The sequence below is a fragment of the Mastigoproctus giganteus genome, chromosome 1 (genome assembly GCF_048544385.1).
Source record: "Mastigoproctus giganteus isolate SK-2022 chromosome 1, ASM4854438v1, whole genome shotgun sequence".
NCBI lineage: Eukaryota > Metazoa > Arthropoda > Arachnida > Uropygi > Thelyphonidae > Mastigoproctus > Mastigoproctus giganteus.
This window is the reverse complement of record NC_143575.1, coordinates 259,295,905-259,310,886: the sequence shown is the minus strand read 5'-3', so window position 1 is coordinate 259,310,886 and position 14,982 is coordinate 259,295,905.

The window sequence follows — 14,982 nt, the reverse complement described above, 5'->3', positions numbered from 1 at the left end:
TTTTAATAAAAAAAAAAAAAAAAAAAAATCGTACATATTTTAATAATTTTCACTGCAGTTTAATATAAATTTAGAAATAATAATAATAATAATTCTTTTATATTCTCATACAGCCGCAGTGGGGGGGGGGGGGGAGAGCTTGAGGAGTTGACAGCTTTACAAAAAACAACTTGAGATTAAATACAATATTATCTGTAAGCCCATATTATCTCGAATTAAATTAGTAGCTCTGTAGGTCTCACTGGTTCGCAAATATTTTATATATTTTCAGAATTATGAAAATAATTTAATAAAATTTGATCGACGGTTGCATATCAAAAAGAGGGAAAAAAATTTCATGTGCATTTAAATGTAAAATACTATTTTATTAAAAATTATAAAAAGTGCTATTTATAAAAAATAATTTTATTTCTTTTTTACTTTTGTCTCTAATAGTTACTCCTTCATGCAGGAAAATTGCTTTTTAACTTAAAAATATTGTTATGCGCGGAGTTGTGCTCAGTAAAATCACTCATTTTAAAATGGTACGAAACCAATGGAATCGAACCCAGACTGTATATATATATATATATGTAGTCTGGGTTCGATTCCAGTGTATGGTTCGAGGAACTTTTAAAGACCTCCTCAATCAAGGCAGCAGTTAGCCGATCTCGGAATTTCGAGTTTTCAGCTCCCACAACATGCAAATCGGCAGGTGAACTTGTACAGATATTATTATTATTATTGCTCTTATATTATTTTGCCTGATTAGGGGTGCCACCTCGTGACGAGTATTGCTACCAAGTACACAAGGTAGTTGTTGTTATGTTTGGTGTTACTGTTTGTCGAGGAACTCTCTGACTGTCCTACAGATGTTCAGGATTGCGACGTTCTGGCATTCCTTGTAGGTGTTCGCTGGGAGACCTAATCCTGCTAGGCTGTTATGTAGAGTCTTTGGCATCATACCTGTGGTTGACACGATGATCTGGATGGTCGTTACTTGTTGCTTGGAACCCTGAGTCTAAGAATTCTCTCATAATTATAGCTAAGGCTTTGATTACTTCCTTTGCCGCCTCCATTCATAAAACTGGATTGATTCCATCCGCCTCAGGTGCATTTCTTATGTTTAACTTCAACAAATTCTCCTTCACTTTCCACTCAGTTATTACAATATCATTAAGGACCCTGTTACAGTTTGATAATCTACTGGCAATTTCTTCCCTCAATAACTTCTCATGTGTGAATGTACATGCAAAATGCTCATTCAGATTATCAGCTGTCTGAGCAGGATCATCAACAGTAGAACCATCGATATCAAGTTGACCAAACTGATTCAAAATCATCCTTCTACAGGTTATATAAGTAAAGAAGCTGTTGCTGTATTTCTTAGCATCCTTTGCCAAAAATTCTCGTAATCTGCCTTTGCTTGCCTAACCTCTTTTGTGACTTGATTATAGACTAGTTTATATCTGCCATAGGCTTCTGTATCACCTGATAATTTTTATGAATCCCATGCATTTCTTTTCTCTGCCACGAGCCTCATTAGTTCATCTGACATACATTTAGGCCTAAACCTTGAACAATATTTCGTAAAAATCCTATGAAAAGCCTAGTAGTTTCCACGATTAGTTCCTTGAATGCTCCCCACTTAGATTTCGCTGTTGGTAACATCATCAGTTTGCCCCACTAAAGAAATTTAAAAACTGTCTGCGACTACTGTAGTCACGTTTACAGAAGCAAAAACCCTTCCCTTTATTCCTAATAGTAATTATATCTTTAGATAAATCCCGCATCAGTAAATTGTGATCACCGCCACCTAGTGGTTTCTTTATCCGTAAATTCTTAATTCACGAATAATCACCGCCGATAACCAGATCAAGAATATTACCCTCTCTGTTTGCCTCACGAACATGCTGCTGCAGAATACAATGATCCAATAAATCCACAAAAGTCTTGCTAGTGTGCGAGTGACCAACGCACACATTCCAGTCAACATTTGGAAAAAATTTCCCATCATAATGTAATCTGATTTACTGGCCCATTTTATTTCTCTATACAATTGCTCATTATATTCATCAGATTCATTAGGCCTATAACACACTCCTACTGTTATTTTTTCTTTCTCAGTGTTCATGTCACACCAAACTAACTCAACGTTGCACTGTCCACCCATATCAACTGGATGCACTTCCTTAGAGTTTATGTTTTTCTTAATTAACAGCATAACCTCTCCTCCTTTCTTATCCTGTCTATCCTTTCTGTAAGCAATGTACTCCCCAAATTCTAATTCTGCACTACTTATATCTGTGTGACACCATGTCTCTGATATCCCTTTGATGTCTTTGATGTCTTGACCAGCACTTCGAATTCATCAAATTTATTTACTATACTTCCAGTATTGGTGGACGTGCACATATACATGCATCTATTCTTATTCTTAGTTACCCAAACACAGACCGTGTATTTATTTGTTTCATGATGACTCTCACCAGTCCCTGAACCTCCCAGCACCCCGACCTCCAAGCAGCCACTCATTCTGATCGAAGAGTGCAAGAATCACTTTCACCTTTCCCTGTGGCTACTGTCAATCTTTTAGTCTGTGAACCCCCCAAACTAGCAGTTTCTGACCCACCTAAAGCTGCCCTGATAGCATCAGCAAACACTCTTCCACCGTTTTTATTTAAGTGTATCCCATCCCTGTAGAAGCAGTCTCTCATTTTAACAAGCACAGACCATCAGCCTTGCACAGGCCCTCCAGGTCCGTATTGATTGACAAGGCTCTCACCATATACTCACTTAGATGTCCCCTATCGTGTCTGGGCAGAATTGCAGACAATTTGAAATTTTACCATAACTCACGACTTTTCCACAGCATTGCCCTGTATTTGTTAAGTAAATCTGCAGATCTCCTACTCTTAATGTCATTAGTGCCAACGTACAAAACTTTATCACCCTTTAAGCCCTTAAAAGATGATATCTGCAATACAACGTCATCAACTTTTGTCCCTGGCAGACATAACCTTGTCCTATTCCACCTATACTTTTTACACAATATAGTACCCGTCTCCCTGACAATACAGGGTGACGGGTACTATATTGTGTAATCACCGACAATAACTAAGTCCTGTGGGACCAACGCATTCTGCCTTGGAGATTGCTGCTGTGTTTCCTGATGCACAAGGGTGAGCTCTGGCGTTGAGTTGGGCAGCTGAGAGCTTGACGGGTCCCTCTTTTTAATACCTTCAAGGGCATCTACCCGATTCTTCAAACTCTCACAAGCGCCTCAGAACGTTGAGTTGGCGTCTAATTTCTTGACACTCTGTGCACCTAGCACACACACACAAGACATCTTGGTTAAGTCAAGTCCTGTTCCAGAAATTTCTGGAAACATTTCACAAGTTACACATTTTTTTCAGCATATCATTGGCAAAACCCAATGAGTGTCCTGGCAGCCTGTCTGCCTACTGTTTGATGGTATTGGTACATCTGGTTATTACTTTTTATGAGTGTTCAGTTTCATCATGGCTTTATTATGAGGATGAACAAGGAGAAAATCTTAGCAAAAACAGGCTGAGATACAAATGTTTTCTCATTCTGATCAGCTGCTGTGGCCACAGATTAGTTTACTATTGTGTGCCACTGACTTAGTTTGAACGTGTTTCATAGTTGGTGCCCGGATGTTTTACAGTATAAGTGATCATTTTTTCTTTTTCTTGGTTTCGTATCAGGATGAAAGAACGGAGTTTACAAATCTAATGGATGATAGTGAGGATGGATAGGCAGGAACTGTACTAGATGAGTTTTATCACATAATAAATTTTTATGCATGTCGATTAAACATTGAATTTATGTCAATAAATAAAATAGTGTTATTTTTTATAATAATATATAAAGTACCTAATTTTAGACATATCTGACAAATGTGCATTTATTGTATTTCTCAAGATGCTGCCAATGGGAGAAGAGAGTGCGGGGTACGTGTTATACGTAAAAAATACGTAACGGAAGCTTGCTTTATTGCGGTAAAACAAGCTTCTGTTTAAGCATAGTCACGCGCTATTAGCATTAGTAGAGGCATACGATGCAAGAAAGCAAGCTTATGCAGCATCAGCAAAAAAAAAAAAAAAAAAAAAAGCACCACCCATTTCACCCCTCCTTTCATTCCAAATGCCAGTCCAGCTCAGCGTTAAATTTATTTTGGCTATCAACTTCCACAACAAAAGATGGAAGTCCGTTCACCAATCAACTACTCCATGGCTAAAGGCAAATTTCCACACAATCTATTCTACAACTGTCTTTCCTCAATTTGAAACTGTGCCTTCTCAGGTTCTTAACCTGAGCAAGAGGAAGAATCTCATCAGCATTCAGTTTTCTCAACCTGTTCAAGGCCTTATACACCTCAATCAGATCACCTCACAGGTGCCTACTCTCCAGGCTCTGCAATTTGCAGAAATTAAGCCTTTCCTGATAAGAGCACCACTTTGTTTCCCTCACCCATCTTGTTGCCCTTCTTTGTACTCGTTCTAGCAACTCTACATCCTTCCTAAAATGAGGCCTCCAGACCCGTACACAGTACGCTAGGTATGGCCTGACCATTACCTTGTATAAAGGGATAATCACCTCCCTGTCCCACTTAGCAAAATTCCTATATATCATTGTCAAGACTCCATGACTTGCACTAGCAGCCCCTCTGCACTGCTCAGCGAACTTTATATTTGGCTGCACAATTACAGGTCTTTTTCACTTTACATTTCCCTGAGTGTAGTATCAAACAGTTGGCACATTTCTCTTGGATTATTGCTACCCATATGCAGTATTTTGCATTTGTCAATGTTAAACTTCGGTTCCCACTTCTCAGCCCATTTGCCCAACTTATCTATATCCAGATGAAGTAGCATACTGTCTTTACTGTCGTTAACAACCCTGCCAACCTTTGTATCATTTGCAAACTTGGACATCAAACCTGATATTAACTTCATGAATATTATTGATAATTATACAAAACAACAATGGGCCCAACATCGAACCCTGGGGAATCCCCTAATAATATTTGACAACGAAGGGCAGTGTCCATTACCATTCTCTGTCCTCTCCCACTCAACCACCCCTTTATCCATTTTAGCAACTTACCCTTAAGGCTTTTTTGTTTGTTTGAGGATTTTTTTTTCTGGCGCATGGGGTCTATGGCCATAGTGTTCCTTACGGCCGTACCTCTGCAATTTGTACAGCAGTCTTCCATGTGCAACGGTATCAAAAGCTTTCCTGAAATCCAAGTACATGATATCAAAATTATTTTTGGCATTCAGTTTCTCTATGACAACATCACAGTATCCAATCAAATTGGTCAGACATGATCTACCTTTAACAAACCCATGCTGTGTCTTAACTATTACTGCAGTCTTGTCTAGATGATTCCGCAATGCTTCTTTAACCTGTGATTCCATTATTTTCCCCGGACCACAAGTTAAACTAACAGGTCTATAGTTACTTGTGTCATCTTTTGAACCCCTTTTGTGAATTGGTGATACATTTCCAGTCCATGGGGACCTCCCCTGAGTTCAAGGAAGCTCTCATAATTATGGCTAAGGGTTTGCTTACTTCCTTTACTGCCTCCTTTAATATAACAGGATAGATCCTGTCCACAACAGAACTTTTTTGTTTGAGTTCAACAATTTCTCCTCCGCTTTACTCGCTGTTATTACAAAATCACTTAGGCTCCCTGTTAGAATTTGATCAACTTCTGGCACTCTCCTCATTGAATAACTTCAAATGAATTTGAATATTCAAAATACTCATTCAGTTTATCAGCTACTTGAGCATGATTTTCAATGGTCAACCCATCTATGTTAAGTGGTCCAATCTGATTCATCCCTTTCCTTCTAGAGTTTACATATGTAAAGAACTCTGCTGTTTTTCTTTGCATCCTTTGCCAAATATTTCTCGTATTCTGTCTTCACCTGCCTAATCTCCTTTATAACTTGATTACAGACTAGCTTATATCTGCCATAGGTTTCTGCATCACCTGATAATTTATATGGAATCCATACATTTTTCTTCTCTGTCACGACCCTCATTAATTCATCTGACATCCATTTATGCCTAAACCTTGAACAGTATTTCTCAATTGGAATGAAAAGCCTAGTAGCCTCCGAAATTAAGTCCTATGTTTATTTGACATGACCAGGCGGTTCCATTCTTGATTTCCACGTGTAACGTATTCATGTATTCATAGTAGAGGAAGAGACACACACAGAGTGCTTAAAGCTTCTGTAAATATTATTTGACTTTATCAAAAGTAGCGAGCGCAGCGACCTGGGGGCAAAGCCCCATAGTTATTATATTAATAAAACCATTTGATATGTGCAACATAATTGCACAACAATACATTACTACAATACAACAACAAGAACAATACTATTCAAGATTTAGGCCTAAATGGATGTCAGATGAACTAATTAGACATGTGGGAGAGAACAAAAATGCATGGGATACATATAAATTAACAGCCGACACAGAAGCCTATGATAGATATAAGCTGGTCTGTAACCAAGTCATAAAAGAGGTTAGGCAGGCAAAGGAAGATTACAAGAAATCTTTGGCAAAGGATGCAAAGAAAAACAGGAAAGAGTTCTTTACTTATGTAAACTCTAGAAGGAAAGGGATGAATCAGATTTGACCACTTAACATAGATGGGTTGACTATTGAAAATCATGCTCAAGTAGCTGATAAACTGAATGAGTATTTTGAATCTACATTCACACGAGGAGTTATTCAATGGCACTGTGCCAGAAGTTTATCAAATTCAAACAGGGTGCTTAAGTGATTTTGTAATAACAGCGAGCAAAGCGAAGGAGAAATTGTTGAACTCAACCGTAAAAAAGTTCCTGTGGTGGATGGGATCTATCCTGTTATATTAACGGAGGCAGCAAAAGAAGTAAGCAAACCCTTAGCCATTTTATGAAGTTTCCTTGGACTCAGGGGAGATACCCATGAACTTGAAACGTGCAAATGTGACCCCAATCCGCAAAGGAGGATCAAAGAGAGACACAGGTAATTACAGACCTGTTAGTTTAACTTCTCCTCCACTTTGCAAATTAAGGGAGGCATTGGTTAAAGAAGCATTTCAGGATCATCTAGACAAGACTTCAGTTATAGCTCGGACACAGCATGGGTTTATTTAGGGGAAGTCTTGTCTGACCAATTTGTTTGGATACTATGATGTGGTCACAAAGGAACCGTATACAAAGAATAATTTTGATATCATATATTTGGATCTTAGAATGGCTTTTGATACTGTTGCACATGTAAGACTACTGCACAAATTGGAGCAGTGTGCACTGGGGGCAAATTGCTGCTATGGATAAAGGGATGGTCGAGTGGGAGAGGACAGTGGTAATCAATGCACACTGCCCAACGTGGACTAATGTCATATTGGAGTCCCCCAGGGTTCAGTGTTGTTTTCTATATTCATTAATGATATTATGGTATATCAGGCTTAATGTCCAAGTTTGCAGATAATACGATGGTCGGCAGGGTTGTTAATAACACTCTTGACGGTACGCTGCTGCAACAGGATCTATAAAAGCTGAGATGGGCTGAGAGGTGGCAACTGAAGTTTAATATTGACAAATGTAAAGTACTGAATATGGGAAGCAGTAACTCCAGAGTAATGTATCAATTTTATGGTACTACAGTGACAGAGGTAGAGAGTGAAAAGGACCTGGGGTAATTGTGCAGGCAGATATGAAGTTTTATGAGCAGTGCAGTCGGTCAGCAAGAGTAGCTCATGGTGTCTTGTCAATGATATACAGGAATTTTTCTAGCAGGGATAAGGAGGTGATTATCCGCTTGTATAAGGCAATGGTCAGTTCACATCTTGAGTACTGTATACAGGTCTGGAGGCCTCATCTTAAGAAGGATGTAGAGCTGTTGGAAGGAATATAGAGAGGGGCAACAAGATTAGTGAATGAAACAAAGGGTTGCTTTTATAAAGAAAGCCTTAAGTTTTGCAAATTACAGTGTCTGGACGCTAGGCACCTGCAAGGTGATTTGATTGAGGTGTATAAAGCCTTGGTTTGAGCATGCTGAATGCTGATGGGATTCTTCCTCTTGCTCAGAATAATCACGTGAGAGGGCATAAATTCAAATTGAGGAAAGAAAGTTGCAGAACAGATGTGCGGAATTTCGCCTTTAGCCAGCAGGTGATTGATTGCTGGAACACACTTCCATCTGTCGCTGTAGAAATTAATAGCTTAAAAAATTCAAGGCAGAATTAGACAAACATTTGGAGCGGGTGGATGAATGAAGTGAGAAGAGGGTGTGTTTTTTTTTTTTTTTTTTTTTTTTTTTCCGGCTGATGCTATATAAGCTTGCTCTCTTGCATCATGTGCCCTTGTTAATGCTAATAAAAAACATAATAATAAATAAAATAAAGGGGGGGAAAAACCCAGAAAACAAAATCATATTTCGGCCTGCCAGGGCACATAGATTTATTTTGTGTTAAGTATGCAGACTGTGATGTTACTGTAGAATACGCGTGCTCCCGAGTTTACTCCTGTTTTTTGTCGCCTTTTTACGCTCTATGCTGATGCTTTCCCATCTGCATGGAATTTCTTCTTATTCAGAACATTCCTAAAAGATAGGTGGAAAATCATTCCCTCATTGAAAAATATTGAGTTCACCTGAATATTTTCATTGTAACAGAGAAATCCATGAGCCTTTCAACTCTTACACCATCTGTTGACGATATGGATTGTCAGTATCGATCATATGCAATAATTAGAAGAAACTACTTTTCTTTCTAACCGCTTGAGAGCAGTTATCTGTCGCAAAGGACAGTAGATAACTGCTCTCAATTTCCAAAATGTCTATCACCATTTCTCTAAATGCTAGTCAAAAGAAAATATAAATTCAATCTTATTTTGTGCAGAAAAAACATGCTGCAATGCTTGCCTCGAATAACTCCGATTTCGAGAAAGATCGCATTTTTTGCCATTCTTCTTCAGACCAGTGATAGTACTATTCAAACTGGCTTCTTAATTGGATGACACATTCTTCTTAACTATTTACCAGCAACAACCTTGACTTCTTTCTTGATATAAGCATATCGAAAAGTTCTTCCTGTTTGTCCAAGCAGCTGCACATCTTTATAACCTCGTAAACAACGTGAGAATCTTTAATGGGTTTTTATTTATTTATTTATTTTTTCACTGCTGGGATGAACGAAAAAGGTCCAGGCGAAGGTAACGTTTTTCTACAGAAAATTTGTAGTGGGCTTTTAGGAGAATCAGTGACTTAGCCCATATTGCTTTGTATACGACTGTTCTTTCCGTGTGGTTGTTTGTTTGCTCATGCTGTTAGTTTGTATTTATGGACATAAAATATTCTAACACCCGCCATGGATCTCAGCTGGAAGAACTAATCATCTAGGACTATCAGTTGGATTTCTGAAATATTCTGTATAACTTAAAGAAAACAATGATTGAAATATTTACATATGTAATCGTGCTATGCTACGTAATGGCAGCCATAGCAGCATATGCTATGGCTGCCATTACATACGTTTCTAAGGCGATGATATAGGTTACTTTTTACAGCTGCATTAATTAACTGCTTCTTGTTTGGTGATTATACATACTGCAGTCTGCGCGGTAGCGTCACCATCCTCCCCACACTGGGCGGAAAAGGCCCGGGTTCGAATCCCGTCGATGACGCAAGGAACTTTAATGGGCTTTTTTTTTCACTCCGTGGCTGAGTTAGTCGGTCTCAGAAGTAGATAGCAAGGTTTCCCCCCCCCCAGAAACTGGGGGGTTTTGTCCAACAAACAGACAAATTGACCATAGAACACACACAATTAACAGACAGACACAGCACGGCAGATGAATTTCATTATTCGGATGGCCTAAATATAAGTTATACATACTACAATGATATACTATAATGCCTATATTATCTGCTAGTCTTCATATGATTTATTGCAATTTTCTCTCCCCGTTTCTGTGATAGTGAGATCGCAAAAGTGGCAGTAGGATATTACTGGAAAGAGGGATCATCCCTCTATTACAAGCAGCCAAACTGAGCTTTCCAAACACACTACTTGTACACAAACGGACGTGGCATACTCCAACAAAAATGACAAAAAAAGTGTGACAAGAACTCCGCTGCTAGGGAAAGAAATGTACCTACCTCAGTGGAAGAAGAAACTAATAATAAAGGAAATTCAGGGCAAACTACTAACCCTGCACCTAAGGAGTGTGAGCCTCTGGGCGTGACCCCACCAGAAGAAATCTCCATTATGCCAGAGGACCTAAGGGCTAATCTTGGGAAATCACAGGAGCCTTCCATCCAACTAGTGGACATATTATGTAGAGTTCCCGGCAAGGACACAAGAACAGAAAGACACCACAATAAAAGATGCAGAGGACCCAGTTCAGACAGTTGATGAGACCTCTTGATATCTCCACAATAGACCTCGTCATTGCTGTTAGGGGAAATTTTCTAAACACTATGAAACAAGGTTCACAAATCACAGAGAAACTGATTAGCATTAGCAGAGGCATTTGATGCAAGAAAGCAAGCTTATGCAGCATCAGCCAAAAAAAAAAAAAAAAATAAAAATAAATAAATAAATAAATAAAAAATAACCACTTCCACTTCACCCCTCTGTTCGTTCGAAATACCTGTCCAGCTGAGCCTTAAACTTATTTAGGCTATCAACTTCCACAACAAGGGATGGAAGTCTGTTCCATCTACCAACCACACCACTGGCTAATATCAGACACTACAGAAATATGAAGCCAACTGGAAAGGCTTTTATTAGAAACAGATAGAGAAGCCAAAGATGGCCCTCCAAGAGAAGAAACAACTAAGAGCCTTACAGAAAAATACTAGGAAGCAGAAGAGAAAGACTCGATCAGTCCCCCCCCCCCAACAGCACTACTGACATCCCATGCTCACTGCTTGATACCAACTATTATCCGCTTACCCCACACATAAGAAATGGATAAGACAGCCCAAAATTCATTTAATGGATGTTATTTGGTTTTTTTTTTTCTTAGGAGCATTAGCAATTAAGCCATATTGCTCCGGGATATGCGGTGGTTGTTCCCTGACCTTTCCACATCCTCCGTATTTGGTGGTGACAGGTTCAAATCCCGGTCTAATCAAGAAGCGTGTGCTACGCACTGCTGCTCCTTCCCACCTGGCTACGGAGGCGCCATTTTCATGGATGTACTGGATGCCGAATAGGCAGAGCAACCCACCTATAACAGAAATAGATTATGAAGTGGATGATACCAGACTGAGACCTGCCTCCAAAAGAAGGAAAATAGCTGTACCCACGTCAAAAAGGGAAACGGGATCACATAGTGAGCCAAAAGACAAATTAGGCTTCCAAGTAGAAGTCCCTGACTTAACTGATGCAACCAGAGTCAACACATACCTTAGTTCCTACCCTGCTTGAGGGCACTGCCCTACAGGTGTTGACCCTCAGAACACAGCTCTAGGATTTACTGAGGGAATCCCATAACAGCATCACCACTGTCCTTTGTAGAGACACTGTGATCCTTTGGAGCGAATTAGAAATCCTAATACTCACCTAAAGTCCAAAAAGAATGCCGCCAAGCTTGAAGCATTCCTTGAAAGTAGAGGCAACCAAATGCCATAGCACACCCCTACCTTTGCAGATGTGCTGAGGACCAATAAACAGTCCATTGCAACAACCAGACAAGTTCCAAAGAAGAAACTACCAACTTTGCCCGCTTGACATAAGTGTTCACCAGTATAGTGAAGGGGTTAAAACCCAAGTTATGACCGATTTGCGAGAATTTAAAACAACCAGAATTAAGACAATACGCAAGACAAGAAATATCGGTGCGGTTATTGAGACGGTGTCCAAGGAGGAGGCTGAGAGAATCAAACAAAATCCACACTCCGCTTAGCAGCTGAGTCCTCTAAAACCAGAGGACCCTGCATAATAATCTTCGACCTGGACAGGGATATCATTGCAGAACAACCCACTCAGGAGATATATCAGCACAAAATCCTAAACTACCTACCCAACCAAAATAACCAGAAACTCATAACACCAAAATTCTCAACTGAGTCCAAAACTGGATTGTTGAATTGACACCAAGCGTATGGCAATTTCTTAATATGCAGTCAAGAATTAACATCAACATTTTCATCAAATTTATTTACTATACTCCTAGCACTGGTGTACATGCACCTGTTCTTAGTTACCCTAACACAGCCCATGTATTTACTTGTTCCACGATGACTCCCACCAGTCTATGAAATTCCCAGCACCTTGCTTTGTTGGCTGCTGCTCATTCTAATAGCAGTGCAAGAATCACTTTCACCTTTGCCTGCGACTGCTGTCAATCTTTTAGTCTGTGAATCCCCTCCCCCCCACCAAGCTAGCAGTTTTCTGACCCACCCAGCTGCCTCGTTAGCATTAGCAAATATTCTTGCACCCTTTCTATTTAAGTGAATCTCAACTCTGTAGAAGCAGTCTCTCCTGTTAACAAGCACAGATCATACTGAAAAAAATCTACCCCATGAGCCCTGCAATCTCTCCAGGGCTGCATTGATTGATAAGGCTGTCATCATATACTCCCTCCTATCGTGTCTGGCAGAATTGTAGCCATTTGAAATTTAACTGTAACTTGCGGCTTTTTTAAACTTTGACCTGTACTTGTTTAGTAAATCTGTATATCTACTCTTAATGCCATTGGTGCCAAGTACAATACCACCCTTTTTGCCCTTAAAAGATATCTGCCCTACATCATAAATTTTTCCCCTAGCAGACATACTGTCCTATTCCACTATCCTTTTTGCACAATATTACCCGTCTCCCTGACACTAGTCTCTCCAACAATAACTAGTTCCTGTGTGACCAGTGCATTCTTCCTTGAAGATTGCTGCTGTGTTGCTTGATGCACAAGAGTGAGCTCTGGCATTGAGTTGGGCAGCTGAGACTTTGATGGGTCCCTCACTATAATATCTTTGAGGCATCTACCCAATTCTTCAAACTCTCATAGACGCCTATCAGAATGCTGAGTTGGCACCTAATTTCTTGACACTGCACCTAGCACACACAAAAACATCCTCCTTAGCTAGCTCATGTACAGTTCCAGAAGTCCACAAACATTTCAACGCATTTTTTCAGACTGTGATGCATTGGAGAATCGTCCTCTTCAGTTCTCCCCTGGGCCACAGCAATCCTGCTACATGACTTGTTTGTTTGAATACGATTGATTAACAATGAAAATTAATAAGCTTAATAATACAAAGACATCCTCCTTAGCTAGATCATGTCCCGTTCCAGAAAGCCCACAAACATTTCACAAGTTGCACATATTTTTAGACTGTGATACACTGGAGAATCATCCTCTTCAGTTCTTCCGAGCTACAGCATTTCTGCTAGTTTGTGGTTGTTGCTTTGCTGATCGAGTGTGGGACATGATTTCTGTTTGTTTGAATACGATTGATTAACAATGAAAATTAATAAGATTAATAAATTTCATTAACTAATTGTCAATACTACACTAACCTAATAGATTTCTAAATGCAGTGATGTGTATTACACTATCTAGTTTTACCTTATATAGCGCTAATAAGGTCGGAATGTACATTACGCAATATCATACCATTAACTTATAACCTTAGCTGAACACAGAGATATATATGCCCAACAAGTGATTTGGGGTTGAACGTTAACTCCAAAATTTTTGTAAGAGATTGTAAGGAACAGGCTGCATGCAGCATTTAAGTCAGTGGCATATCAGTTTTCTGTTTATTTATTGCTTTCAAAGCTCTTACAGAGAATGTATTTCTTTTTCTATTGAGTAAGTTGAATGCTGATGGGATTCTTCCTCTTGCTCAGATTACGAACCTGAAAGGACACAGATTCAAATTGAGGAAAGACAGTTGTAGAATAGATGTGTGGAAATTTGCCTTTAGCCAGTGGGTAGTTGATTGGTGGAACAGACTTCCATCTTTGGTTGTGGAAGTTTAAGGCTGAGCTGGACAGGCATTTGGAACAAATGGAGGGGCAAAATGTGATTTTTTTTTTTTTTTGGCTGATGCTGCATAAGCTTGCTTTCTTGAATCGTATGCCTCTGCTAATGCTAATGGAACATACCTTTATGTCATAATCTAAATTTTCTACTTTTATCATTTAGATCTCAAAATTGAATACATGTTAATTAAGCATTTTTGAAGCGATTTTCTTATGAAGCGTTTTTCTTATTCTATTCAAAATTTCTATGTATAGCATCTAAATTATCTTCATGGATTTCTTACATATAGAACGCAATTTCAACTTGAATTTAACATAGTATGAGTGAATTTCTTAATTGTCAGTTTTTACACAAGTCTACATCTTTTTATATTTCGACAAGCAGTAAGTATACTTGAATTTATGGATATAATTCTTGTTTAGAATGCTTTTTTTTCATTAGATAAAATTAATCTTTGTATTTTAAAAGCTACATCTGTAACTATAATGAAATAAAATGAAAAGCAACCTCTAAATTTACATTGAAAACAAAGGTTTTGACATAATTAATACTCTTATTTAATAATAATAAAAAAAAGAAATAAAATAAATAAACAAAAACTATGACAAATACATTGACTAATACATATCACTGGATTTTAATTTTGTGTTACTTTTTTTGAAAAACAATTAAAATAAAGATTATACAAAGAAAAAAAAAATCATACAACCATTTGCTCAAATTATTTTGTTTGTATCTGTAAAAATGAATTTTTGTTTAAAACGACGTTATTAGTATAATTTTTACTCTGGTAGTATATACAGTATATTTTAAATTATATAATGTATTATATAAAGTATATACATTATATAATTTAAAAAAAAATTTTTTTAATGTGTAAATTTGGTTGTCACTAAAATATGAGTTTAATTTGCAACATTAACTATTGAATATTTATTATAAGTTGAGAAAAAAATTATTAATTTTCTAGAATTCCTCTTCA